Below are 13,036 nucleotides of genomic sequence, written 5' to 3' on the forward strand. Positions count from 1 at the left end.
GTTTTATACACACACACACACACATACTCTCTTTATTGGATTACCTTTTTTTCTGGATTATGAGCAACTGTAACCTTTTTCAGTCACTAGCCAGGCAGCTGTCTTCCAAATTTCTTAACATAGACTAGTAAATACATCCAAGGTTGCATCTGTTTGTTGAAATTTTTCAGTTGATAATCTAGCAATGCCTAGGACCTTATTTTTTTGTCAGTGTTTCAGTGTATCTTGAACTTCTTCCTTCATTGCTATTGGTTCTTGACTACTTCCTCAAATGGCTCACTAGAAATCAATTCTTTTTGATACATTGGCACTGTGTATTCCTTTCATCTTCCTCTGATGCTTACAGCTTTCCAGATTTTTTCCCATAGAATCCTTCCATATTGCAACTCATGGCTTGAATATGTTCATTCATTCTTTTGATAGACAAATGTCAAGTGTTTTGTTTGACAAACACAAATCTTTTTTTGTTTGTTTTATACCTCTAGTTCTTTGCATATTTCTTTATAATTTGTTTCTCAAGCTGCTATTTGACCCTTTTTTTTCCCTTTCTTTAACTCTCTTACTTCAGCATTTCTACCTTTTGTTTTGGTATCTTTAAGTCCTAGTGTAAGTTTTGGAGGCTCTTCTGACAGCCATTTTGGTCTTTATTTTATATTATGGTGTAGTTTTTATATACCATAGAGACAGATCTGACTCAAATCTGAGCCTCTTGTGGGTTTTCAGAGGTAGTTAATAGTACAGGAGATTGCCTCCAGTCATTGGCATTGCAGTGCAGCTTCTTGCCACTAGGCTACCAGACTATAGTAATGACATAAAAGATATCATCTTTGTAATAGCATTAATTTCACATGTAAGTAACATTTTGCTGAAGATTAATTAAATATGGCTGGAACATAGATAGATAGATATATTTCTGGGTTCTGGATTCTGTTCCATTGGTCTATGTGCCTGTCATCATACCAGTACCATGTTGTTTTGGTTACTACCACCATGCAGAAGGTTTGAAGGTCAGGGAGTGCTATGACTTCCACTTCATTTTTGTGTTTCAGAAGTGTTTTGCTTATTTGAGGTTTCTTTTTTCTTTCCAAATAAATTTGAAAATTTCCCTTTTAATCACCTTGAAAAATGAATTTGTTTTCTGTAAGGGGATTACATTGAACATGTCAATTGCATTTGGTAGGATGGTCATTTTCACAATATTGAGTCTTCCTATTCCTGAATAGGTCTCATTTCCTTAGGTCTTTTATTGTTTATAGCAGATGTGTTCTATGTTTCTCTTTGTATAGGCCTTTTGTGTCTCTGGTTAGGTTCATTCCCAATCTCAATTTGTGGCTGGCTATTGTAAATTATATTGTTTTCTTGGTTTACTTCTCTGATTTGTCTTTGTTATTATAGAGAAATCTCACTCACTTTTGGTTAATCTTGTATCCTTCCACCCTACTAAATTGGTCCACTAGCTCTAACAGTATTTTTGTTGAATCCTTGGAGTTTCTGTCTACACTATTATATCATCTGCATATAGTGACAGTTTAATCATCTCTTTGCTGATCTGGATGTCTTCTAGTTCCTTCTCTTGTTGAATTGCTCTAGCAAGTACTTCTGATACAATATTAGTAGAAGTGGTAACAGTGGGTATCCTTGTCTGGCCCCTTCCTGTTCACAAGGAAAATTCTTTTCGTTTTCCTCAATTGATAATGATATTGGCTCTTGGTTTTGTATATCTGCTTTTCACTATGTTGAGGAAATTCACTTCTATTCCTATTTTATTGAGTGTCTTAATCAGGGAGGGGTGTTAGATTTTGTCAAATGACTTGTGTCAATTTCTGGGATCATACGGTTCTTGATCAATTGGTACTTGAGAAAGAAAGAAAACCTATCAAATGGGAAAATTACCACCTCTTCAACGAATGGTGCTGGAATAACTGAACTGCACACCTCACAACATACACAAAAATCTATTCAAGGGAGCACAGAGACCTGGGAGTAAATCTCAATACTATTAAGTTCATAAGAGAGAAACTGAGACCAAGTTTAAAAGGCCTGGTATATGGTATAAAGAGGCTGACAAATATAGTCAGATACATATAATCAGTAGAGGATAAAAGTAATAAATGGGAACTTCTAAAGATTAAATCCCTGTGTGCATCAAAATCTTTTTCCAATAGGGTAAAAAGAAAACCCACTAACTGGAAACAATCATTTGGCAATACTACCTCAGACAAAGGTCTTAAAACAAAAGTTTACAGAACACTACTGTGTCTCCAGATGAATAAGACTAATCACCCAATTACAAAATCAGGGAAAGACTTTTCGCAGGAGAAGACACTCAGATGACTAACAGACATGCTCAATTGGCTGTCATAAGAATCTTTGTTTTCTTGATGTTGAGCTTTAATCCCTACTGAAGGCTGCAGTCCTTGACCTTCTGCAGCAAATGCCTCAGTTTCTCCTCAGTTTTGGTAAGCTCAGTTGTATCATCTGCATAAGGCAGATCCACATTCCAGCTCTTGGAGCCCCTTCTACCAGATGATCTGTTCTGCATATAGACTGAACAGATATGGAGATAGGATACATCCCTGGCTGTGGAGTTTACTTTCCACATTACGACCCTATGAAAAACACAACCAAGCTTTGCCATCTCTTTTGCTATCCTCACAATCTCCTCTGCGCTCATCCATTGTTGTAGTGACTCTGTCAATTCATTTCACTGAGGGTCTTTTATTTTGTTCTCTGACTCTCTAGCTTTCCAAGTATGATGTACCTTTCCAGGGACTGGACAATTTAATTAATAAAATATATGCGGTTAATTCACTGATGACTTCCTAAAGTATATTATGTGTTACATTTATATATATATATACACACACACACACACACACACACACACACATATATATATATATATATATAATACACACACAAGTAATATATACATATATATACACAATTTTAATAAGATACTTTCCAAATAAATCTTTTTCATTTAAATGTCAATTGTGTATCTGAAATCATCCTGAGCCTCAATGATAGAGAACACCTGCTGTACAGGGTTTCCAAGAATGTAAATGTTTATGAAAGCATAGAAAAGGTGATGGGTTCAAACTACTGACGTTTTGGTAAGTAGCTCAGGGTTTTCACCACTGCACTCTAAAAAATGGGTCTGAGTATTTTTCTATTTGTTTGCTCATTTGTTTTAAAAGTTCTCTTGTTCTCAAGTTGATTTTGACACATGTGATTTCTCATCTTTCAGAGAAGAAATTATACTTCATTGGGTTTGGTGATTTTTTTTAAAAGAAATATGCCAGATTTTTCTTCTAAAGTGTTTCTGGTGGATTCAAACAGCCAACCATTTGGTTAGTAGTGAAGTGCTTACCATTTGTATTGCTCTAGAACACCGTGCTAAGAAAGGTGGAGGGACAGTAAAGGAGAAGAAGACCTTTCATGAGATTTATACAGCTGTCCATTTACTGGACAGAGGTTAACTCGTGGTCGCTGTGATACTAAACACTATGACACTGATGTGTCAAATGCGATAATGATTATCCACGGTGGACAGTGTGTTTGGTGGAGCTCCCCAATTCAAGCAAGCTTGGAAGCAGGAGTGGCATCCACTTCTGAAATAGCTTGCCTCCAGAAACTCTATGAGTGGGGAAACAATGAAGGTTATACAAGGGTTCAGATCTTTCATTCAGAGGTGTGCTATGAGTCATCTACAACTGGACGGCACTTAACAACAGTAACAACTGCAGTGGACCTAGACTCAGAAGAGCACATAAGGATGGTACAGGATGGGATAAGACATAGATATATCATACAAAGGATTATAATGAGTCCAAGGGTATATAACAGCATCAACAAAAGAATTCCAAAGGATAAATATGTACTCAATGTATGTCCTTGCTATTTTTTAAATGTTTCTGCCTGATATCTATGGCTTTCTTGTCCTGGCTGGATTGCTTTAACAGGTGACTACACTCTACTTCTGGTATTGCCTGATATTCACCTAAGAAACTGTTTCCTTTTTTCAAATCTGTATATTACCAGAGTTAACTCCAAATTTGCTAAATTAGAAAAATTCTTCCTTCCTTAATGCTCCGATGTAAAAAAGTGAAACTGGGCACAGAACAACTACTACCAAGTTAAGTTATTTTTGAAGCCTTCTAGCCAAATTGAGCTCTGGTGGTCTGGTGGTAAGAACCCGCACTGCAATCCTGAATGCACTTGGTTCTAATCTGCCAGCTTCTCTGTGGGAGAAGATTGTGCAATCTCCTCTCCTGTGATTGCCAGCTTCTGAAAACCTGCTGGAGGGTCCGCTACGGGTCGGCTCCAACTCAATGGTACTCAACGACAACATATTCAAATTAGGATTTCATTGCATCTAAAGACAATACACCACTCTTTAATTCTTTATAAGAAAACTTATCCAAACCTTTCAGAATTAGTTTATAACTATCAGCTGCATATTAGTGCTAAGACCTTTACTTATCTCATGTTTGCTATCTTTGAGTTGTTTTCTATATATTTATTTCATTTTATAGTTTTAAAGAGAAAATAATCTCATAAAATAAAATCCTGATACCACAAGATTTTGTAAGAATAATTACTGCATTACTTGTTTATGCTTTTATATGATATGTAAAAGGAAATTTTATTCTTTCTTTTCTAACGTTGTAAAAACAATTTTGCTAACCTCATTTATGTCTACCAAGAAAACAATTGGGATTTAATAAAGAACTATAGGAGCAATGAATTACCGTACTGTACTTTGCTTTCTGAGTTTAGTATCAATTTTATGGTCAAATATCTACCTTCCAATTTAAATAAACAAAAATACATCTTCTCTTTCTCATCAAGTTTGCATATGTTGAATTTATTGAGCTATATCTTGTACCATAAACACTACAGAATAATCAAATGCTTTTGGTTTTATAGTTCCTGGTACACATAAATAAAATATAGGTTTTTTTAAAAGGAAAATAAAATAAATTAGAAAAGCAAACCTTGATTCTTACAAGTTCTTCAGAAGCAAATCACAAATGTAACTACAATCTGTTTATAATTAATTAGCTTCCCTGCAAAGTTAAACAAAGTAGAGGATCCACTTTGAAGCATAATGGAGCTATTATGATCACATACTGTTTTCTGTGAACCAGTCTGAAGAATGTGAGCATAACACTGATTGTTTTAAGGTAGCCAGCACTGGTGAAAGCTCTCAGCAGTCAGAAGGAAAAGGCAGAGGAAGGAGCTGTCCATGGTACTTCAGTGGGTGTGGAGGAAAGACTGACAGGAGGACGGCGATGAGGGCAGACATAAGTTAGTGGTTTTTAAAAATGCAACATCATTCAATTTATTACATTTATGACTGTTCACTTTCAATTATACAATATAATTACTTGAGGGTTGTTTCCACTACAAAAATAAGAATTTGATTGGGCTTGTCCAAACTCTGAAATCTTTCTCTAGTTATAAAATGTTAAACTCTACATTTAAAGAACAAGTTCCATGAGAAACAGGGAGTCTGCTGCACGTTTCCTATACCCTTACCCCTCATTAATCACAGTGTTTAACTCCCAATAATGACTCAACAAATGCCTGACAAAATGATTTGGAGTTGATGAATGGCTAGATCAGAGTCATGATACCTTCACAGTTCGATGGTGTGATAGAAGGAAGTCTATATAGTCTAATCACCTAAATTATATTAATGTAAATACATAATCATAGATTTAGTATTGCTTTTAGTAATTTAGTATTGCTGTCCATATGCTCCTGATTGTGTGCTTCTGATATAAAAGTGATGTTAAGAATATCCTCCCTATGCAACTAGCAGGTATTCAGAAAAAACCAGAAATAGATTTCTAGTCTGACCTGTAAAAATTGAGCTATGAAAAATTTCCCCTTAAAAAAAAATTTCCCCTTTAAAAAAAATTGAGCTATGTCCTATGAGGGAGCTCAGGGAGTGTACTGGGTAAGGAGTTGTTTGCCAAATCAAAGGCACGTGGTTCAAACCATCAGTTCCTCAGCTAATGACAGACAAGCAATCTCCTCTGGTGACATTTTTGCCTCCTCTGAAAACTTGCTGAAGGGTCAGCTGTGTGTGGATTCTAACTTCTTAATATACAACAACATATCCTAAATGGATCTAAATATCAAATTTATGCATCATCTACAGTAGTAAATTTTGGGGATCAAGAATTATTTATCCATCATAAAATTAATTTGTTTTAAAAAAGATCATAAACCAACTGAAAAAAAATTGGAAACATTCTAGTCAGAGAGTTTATATTCCATATTGTACTTGAGAGGGTTTTCTATATGTGAAAATCTTCTTTGGGGAGGACTAACTTCCCTAACATAGCTGTATAAATATGTATCCACCTAAAAATTGCCTATCATTACTACCTACATCTTCCTTTTCTTGATGAGCTTCCTATTTTCAGATATCAGCTGAAAATACCTACTATAAAACTCCTTCTTCCCTCTTATATCTCTGTTGGCTGTTAGCTTTTCTAATAAACTTTGATCAGAAAACCTTGAGAAGAATGAGATTCCCAAAACACTTAATTATATTCATGCAAAACCTATACTTGGACCAGGAAGCAATAGTCAAAACAGAGCAGGAAAACCCTGCATGGGTCAGAATCAGGAAAGGTGTGCACCAGAGATGCATCCTATCTCCATATCTTCTCAATCTATATGCAAAACAGATCATTCAAGAGGGCAGGTCTTATGAAAGGAGGAATGTGGCATCAGGATTGGAGGAAGACTTATCAACAAACTGTGTTATGCAGATGACACAGCCTTCCTTGATGAAACTGAAGAGGACATGAGGCATTTGCTTTAGAAGGTCAAGGACTGTAGTCTTCAATATGGATTGAAGCTCAACATCAAGAAAAAAAGATTATCACACCTGGGCCAACTTCTAGCACAAAAGTAGTTGGAGAAGAGATTGTTAATAACTTAGCTTGTTTGGTTCCACAATCAGTGCTCTTGGATACAGCAGTGAGGAAACCAAAAGATGAATTTCATTGAGAATGTTTGCTGTCAGGGACCTTTACAGTAAACTTAAGAGCAATGATGTCAGTCTAGATACTAAGGTGTGCCTGATCCACGACACGGTCTTCACATTTTTTTGCTATGTGTCAGCTGGACAATGACTAAGGATGACAGAAGAATTGATACCTTAGAGTTATGGTGCTGGATAAGAGTGTTGAATAGATCATGGACTGCCAGGAGAACAAACATGTCAGTCCTGGAGAGGATGAAACCAGGCTGCTCCCTGGAAGCAAAGACTTTGAAACTCTGTCTCACATTCTTTGGGCACGAGGCCAGGAGGGACCAGTCCTTGTAGAAGAACATTAGGCTTGGACAAGTGGAAGGACAGTGCAGGAGAGGAAGGCCAGCCCAGGATGATACGGATTGACTTGTGTCTGGAGATGAGGAATTGGGTCTGTGGGAGATGATGAGATTGGCACAGGATAGGGTGGGGGTTCAAAGCTGTTGTACACAGGGTCTCTATGGGTCATAGGCAACTCAATAGCAAAAAACAGTAACAAATCACAGGGGAGGTCAATCTTCCTCCATGAAGCAGCCGGTGGTTTTGAACCATGTGCCATTAGGTTGGTAGTGCAGTTCCTTACTACTAAGCCACCTAAATTTCCTAACTAACAGATAAGAGGTGAGAAATCATCAGTAAAGAGTTAACCAATTTTCACCCTTTCATGGAAATATGATGATTTCTTATTTTATTACACAAATACATGGGCTTTTTGTTAATAATATGTAATCTGAACTGTAGTATTAAAATATTGCTATAAGTATAGAAGTCTATTTGTTGGAGAAATAAGAAAAATGGTGGGCATGACCAACTTCTGATCCAGTATCAGAAGTATCAGTATAATGGCTTCTTCTTACCTTCTCTTTTGAACTAAATGTTTATCTGTCAAATATTTTTCAAGATTTGAACATCCAAATTAAGACAGACTAAAGAGAAGGATTAGCCAACCACTTCCAAATCAATAGCCCTCAGAAAACCCTATTATACAATAGAGCACTTAGAGTAGACATAGGACAGTAGACACTTATATACTGCACAGGAGGCAAAGCCTTCATACTGGGAATCTCAAAGAAGGAAGAACACTTGCAAACAGACATTATTGATTGGAACATGGACTATGAGAAGCATGAAGGCAGGGAAATTGGAAATTGCTATGGAAGAAATGGAACTATTGACATAGTAGGCATTAGCAAAATGAAATAGGTCGGCATGTGAAGGATACTGTGAATCAGATAATCACATGATCTACTATTCTAGAAATGAAAAGGTGACGAAAAGTGGGGTCACATTTATAGTTAAAAAGACCATTTCTAGATTCATCTTGAAATACAATGTTTGAGATACAGAATAATATCCATACACATACAAGGAAGACCTATTAATATCACTATCATTCAAGGAATACCCATTCAATTTACAATCTCTGAAAACCCACTGAAGGGTCAGCTATGACTCAATTCAGACTCAAGGGCACAAAACAACAACAGCAACAACTATCTGTAAGAGTTTTCATTCTAGGGTGGCTTATGTGCTGTTGAAATCCTAGAAGCGATGTCGCTGGTGTTTCAAACACCAGCAGAGTCACTCATCAGGGAGAACATAATCTGAAAAATTAGTTTATATCCAGAAAAACATGACATCAGGATTAGAGGGTGTTTCATCTACAATCTGTGATATTCAGAAGTTACAGCTTTCCTTGACGAAAGTGAAGAGAACTTGAAGCACTGACTGAGGACGATCAAAAGTCTAAAAGTATTATATTTTAGGGCATTATTTTTATCGTAGGAGTATGCAATGAGGGTTGCAGAGTGGATTATATTTGGGGGTAGGGGGTGGGGTTTGGGGAGGTGCGGGGGGGATAATGTACCAATGAGGGAGTTTTTCTTTTGCTTTTCAATGAGAGGAGCAAACGGGCGGGGGGTGGGGGGGGAGTGTGCGGGGAGAAGGGTACAACAATGAATGAATGGAATTCCAAAATCTCTGTAGATGTTCATTGAAATGAAAAATAAACAAACTAATAAAAAAAACCCCTACAGTTTCAATATACATTACACTTCAACATAAAAAAAGGAAAACAGAAAAAAAAAGGAAAAAAAAATCCTCACACTTGGATCAAGAAAAACAAATATAGCAAAATAAACATAATTATAACAATATAAATAGAACAAAACATAAGCATGACTATATTATAATAAACATGGAAAATATTAAAGTTACTAAGATTTTCTTTTACTTAGATCCATAAACAATGTCCACGAGTTATATTAATGTCATTGTCTTCTGGTCCTAGACACCCTCTTATTGATGTTAGTCTGCCAAGCATAAAAAAGTGCATCAATAGGCCTCCAATCTCATAGTTAAGATAGAACTATGAGGGGGGGAGGGGAGAAGTGTCAAGTAATTTGTTGAAATTTTGTAGGGAAATTGTAATAAAAATACCTCTGAAAGAAAGAAAGGTAAAATCTCTAAGTATATGATAGATTATATTCAGTGTGGGGATCTTGCAGAAAAGTCTACAGGGAGCTGGGAGGCTCACCCAAAGAGTGTGCCTCTCCGAAGGCTTGAATACGTCAGCAGTTTCTCAGGAGAAAGATGGACATTGTATTCCTGTGAAACTTACAGTCACAGAAACTCAGTGCAGGATCAGCTTTGAATTGGTTCCTATTCAATGGTAATGAGAGAGAGCTATGCAGTGTAGAAAGTCTACATCTGATTTCAATTGTCTTTTAAAAACTCTCTTTTGACTCTGTTGAATTCTTTCTACTCATTGTGAACTTCTGGACAATAGAACAAAACAATGCCTAAACGTGCATCATCTTTACAATCATGGCTGTTGAACACATTTTTGTGAAGACACATGTCAATTCATTTTCATGAAAATCTTTCTTTCCCTCACCAACCCTCTACCAGCAGGCCGTTATTCTTCAGTGTCTGGAATCTATGGGTAACATGTCCCACGTATATGAAATGAAAGTACCATATTCTCTTCCACATTTCACGTGTTCTTCTTTCAAGAAAGACTTTTTGTTCACCTGGTCCATGGTATATTTACTATCCTTCACCACTCCATTATTGAAAACATCAATCTTTTTTTTTGTATGCATACAAAGTGAGAAAAAATACCACAGCGTGGGTCAGACATATCTACATCCTCAAAGTTACATACTGGGTTTGTTTGGTGGTTTTTTTTTTTTACATTTTAAATATGTTTTTGTAGCAAATTTGCCCCATGTAGTGTGCCATTTGATTTCTTTACAAAGTATTAAAGAAAAATGCACAACGAGTTGGAGTTGGGAAATCTAAAGGAGTGAACTCACTTCGGAATTTCTTAAGCTGAAGGAACTGCAAGCCTCAAGTTGCAATACTTAAGGATCCTGGAAGCAGAAAGTTGAATGATCCAGGAAGCTTCAAATGATGGAAGGAGTACATGCAGTCACTGTAGCAAAAAGAACTGGATGACACAGAAGAATTACATAAAACAACATATAACCAACAAATAATCTTGATGAAGGAGAAAGTTCAAGTGGTTCTAATGGAACTGGGACAAAAACCAAAGCCCCAGGAATTGATGGAATACCAATTGATATATTACAACACAGAGATGCAGTCCTGGACTTATTCACCATGTAGTATCAGGAATCCTGAGGACAACTGCCTGGCCAACTGACTAGAAGAGATACATATTTATCCTCATTAAAAAAAAAATGGTGATCCAACAGACTGGAAGTTATCCAAAAATATCACCCACAAACAAGATCTTGCTGAAGATTGTCCAATAATGACTGAAATAGTATATCGTCAGAGAACTGTGAGCTGTGCAAGCTGGGTTTAGAGAGGATATGACACTAGGAATGTTATATCCAATGTTAGATGAATCTTGGCTGAATGTGGAACGTACCAGAAGAATATTTATCTGTGTTTCATGGACTCTGTAAAGGGATTTGACTGGGTGGATCACAACAAATTGCGGCTAACCTTGAGAAGAATGGGAACTGCAGATCATTTAATTGTGCTCATGTGAAACCTATACTTGGTCCAGAATGTAGTCGCCAGAACAGAGCAAGGAAACACTGCACGGTTCAAAATCAGGAAAGATCAGGTATGATCATTGTCAGGGATTCATCCTATCTCTGTACTTTTTAAATCTATACACAGAACATATCATTTGGGAGGCTTTGGCATAGGATTGGATGAAGACTTAACAACCTGCATTATGCAGATGACACAACCTTGCTTGAAGAAACTGAGACCACCTGAGGTGTTTGCTGTAAAAGGACTACAATTTTCAATATGGACTGAAGTTCAACTCCAAGAAAACTAAAATTTTCATCACTGGGCCAATTGGCACCATCGTATTAGAGGGAGAATAGCTTGAGATTGTTAACAATTTCAGTTTGCTTGGTTCCACAATTAACACAGCTGGTACCAGCAGTCAAGAAATCAAAGGATAAATTGCATTGGGAAAATCTTTGTCGAGGACCGCCCCAGGGTGCTGAAGAGCAACAATATCAGTCTAGAGATCAAGGTGTGCCTGATCCAATCCATAATCTTTTCAATTACATTCTATGCATCAGAGAAAATTGAATTAGAGATGTGGGTAACAAGGATAGATGTATCAGAGACTTGAAATTGGCTCCGGATAGGACAGGGTTCAGAGCTGATGTACATAATAGGTTTGTTTTATATGAGTTGAAAATAATTTGATAATATCTAACAACAACAACAGAATGCCACATAAATGGCAAGATACAGAAGGTTTAAATATGTTAAAGTGCTGATTTTTATTTGCCTCTTGTTTATTAAGACTCAAGACAGTGCTCTATTACTTTTCCTTATAGATTTTCACAACCCTTTTTTCCCTTGTTATGTTGACAGCTTCGTAATCTATACCTACCCTCCTTCTTTTCTGAACATGTAAAATGTTCTTTTGGAAATTGCTCTTTACTGGTGAGTGTGAAGTAATTGGTTTCTTTCTGTCAACCTGTTAAAAAGGGAGAATAAAAGGGTAGGACATAGTGAAATTATTAAGGCAATTGAACCTGCATGTTTCATACCCTGAATTAGTATTGTTAGGTAGCTCGTGGAGATAAAATCTCCAGCCTTGAAAAATTTGTATTGTGAAATGGTTTCCTTATCAGCAAGGTTAATGAAGATCTCAGCAAATGGGATGAGGCTTTGCCAAATGGAATTACTTTCACCTCCAATCCAACTTGGAAAATGTGTTAATCAGTATATTAATCTTATCAGCAGCTGAGAAGGAGGATTTGGAAGTGACCATTTTTGCTCTTCATTAGAAAGCCCTGAAAAGATAATTATCCTCAAAATCCATATTATCTATACTATGAAACACCCTTTTTTTGTTACAGTAAAGCCCTTTGTAAATGAAAGACAAAGATGGAAAAATGGACAAGAAAGAATCCTGAAAGAAACTCATGTCAAAAGATATAAAAAGCATTTAAAGTTTTCTGGAATAGTTAGAGGATAATCAAGACAAGTGTGTCCATTGAACAAAGTCATAAAAACAGACCAGTAGCAACAAACTACTTAATTGAATAGGATCTACATTACAAATGAAAATTACACATATGTTTAAAAAGTTGAAATCATGGACAAGAAACAAAGCTTACTACTGCAGAATGTATTATAACAGCGCTATTATCAAGGTATAAAAAGTAAATAAGTATTTCTTGCTTCACACTGTTTGTGTGTGTCCTCAGTAGGAATTCAGAACTTAACATAAGAGATAAAATGACAGAATTTCTAGAAAACAAAACAGGGGAGCATCTATTTTATTGTTATTTTGTTGTTGTAGCATGTCTTTGGGAACCGTCTCATGACTGACCCTCCTGTGGGATTTCAGAGGCTGTATATCACTAGATCCAGATGGTATACCAATTGACATATTTCAGCTAACAGATGCTGCCCTGGATGTGCTCACCAAGTTGTGCCAAGAAATCTGGAGAACAACCACTTGGCCAA

The sequence above is a fragment of the Elephantulus edwardii genome, unplaced genomic scaffold (genome assembly GCF_000299155.1).
Source record: "Elephantulus edwardii isolate Elephantulus edwardi_28Jun2011 unplaced genomic scaffold, EleEdw1.0 scaffold00014, whole genome shotgun sequence".
Classification (NCBI taxonomy): Eukaryota; Metazoa; Chordata; class Mammalia; order Macroscelidea; family Macroscelididae; genus Elephantulus; species Elephantulus edwardii.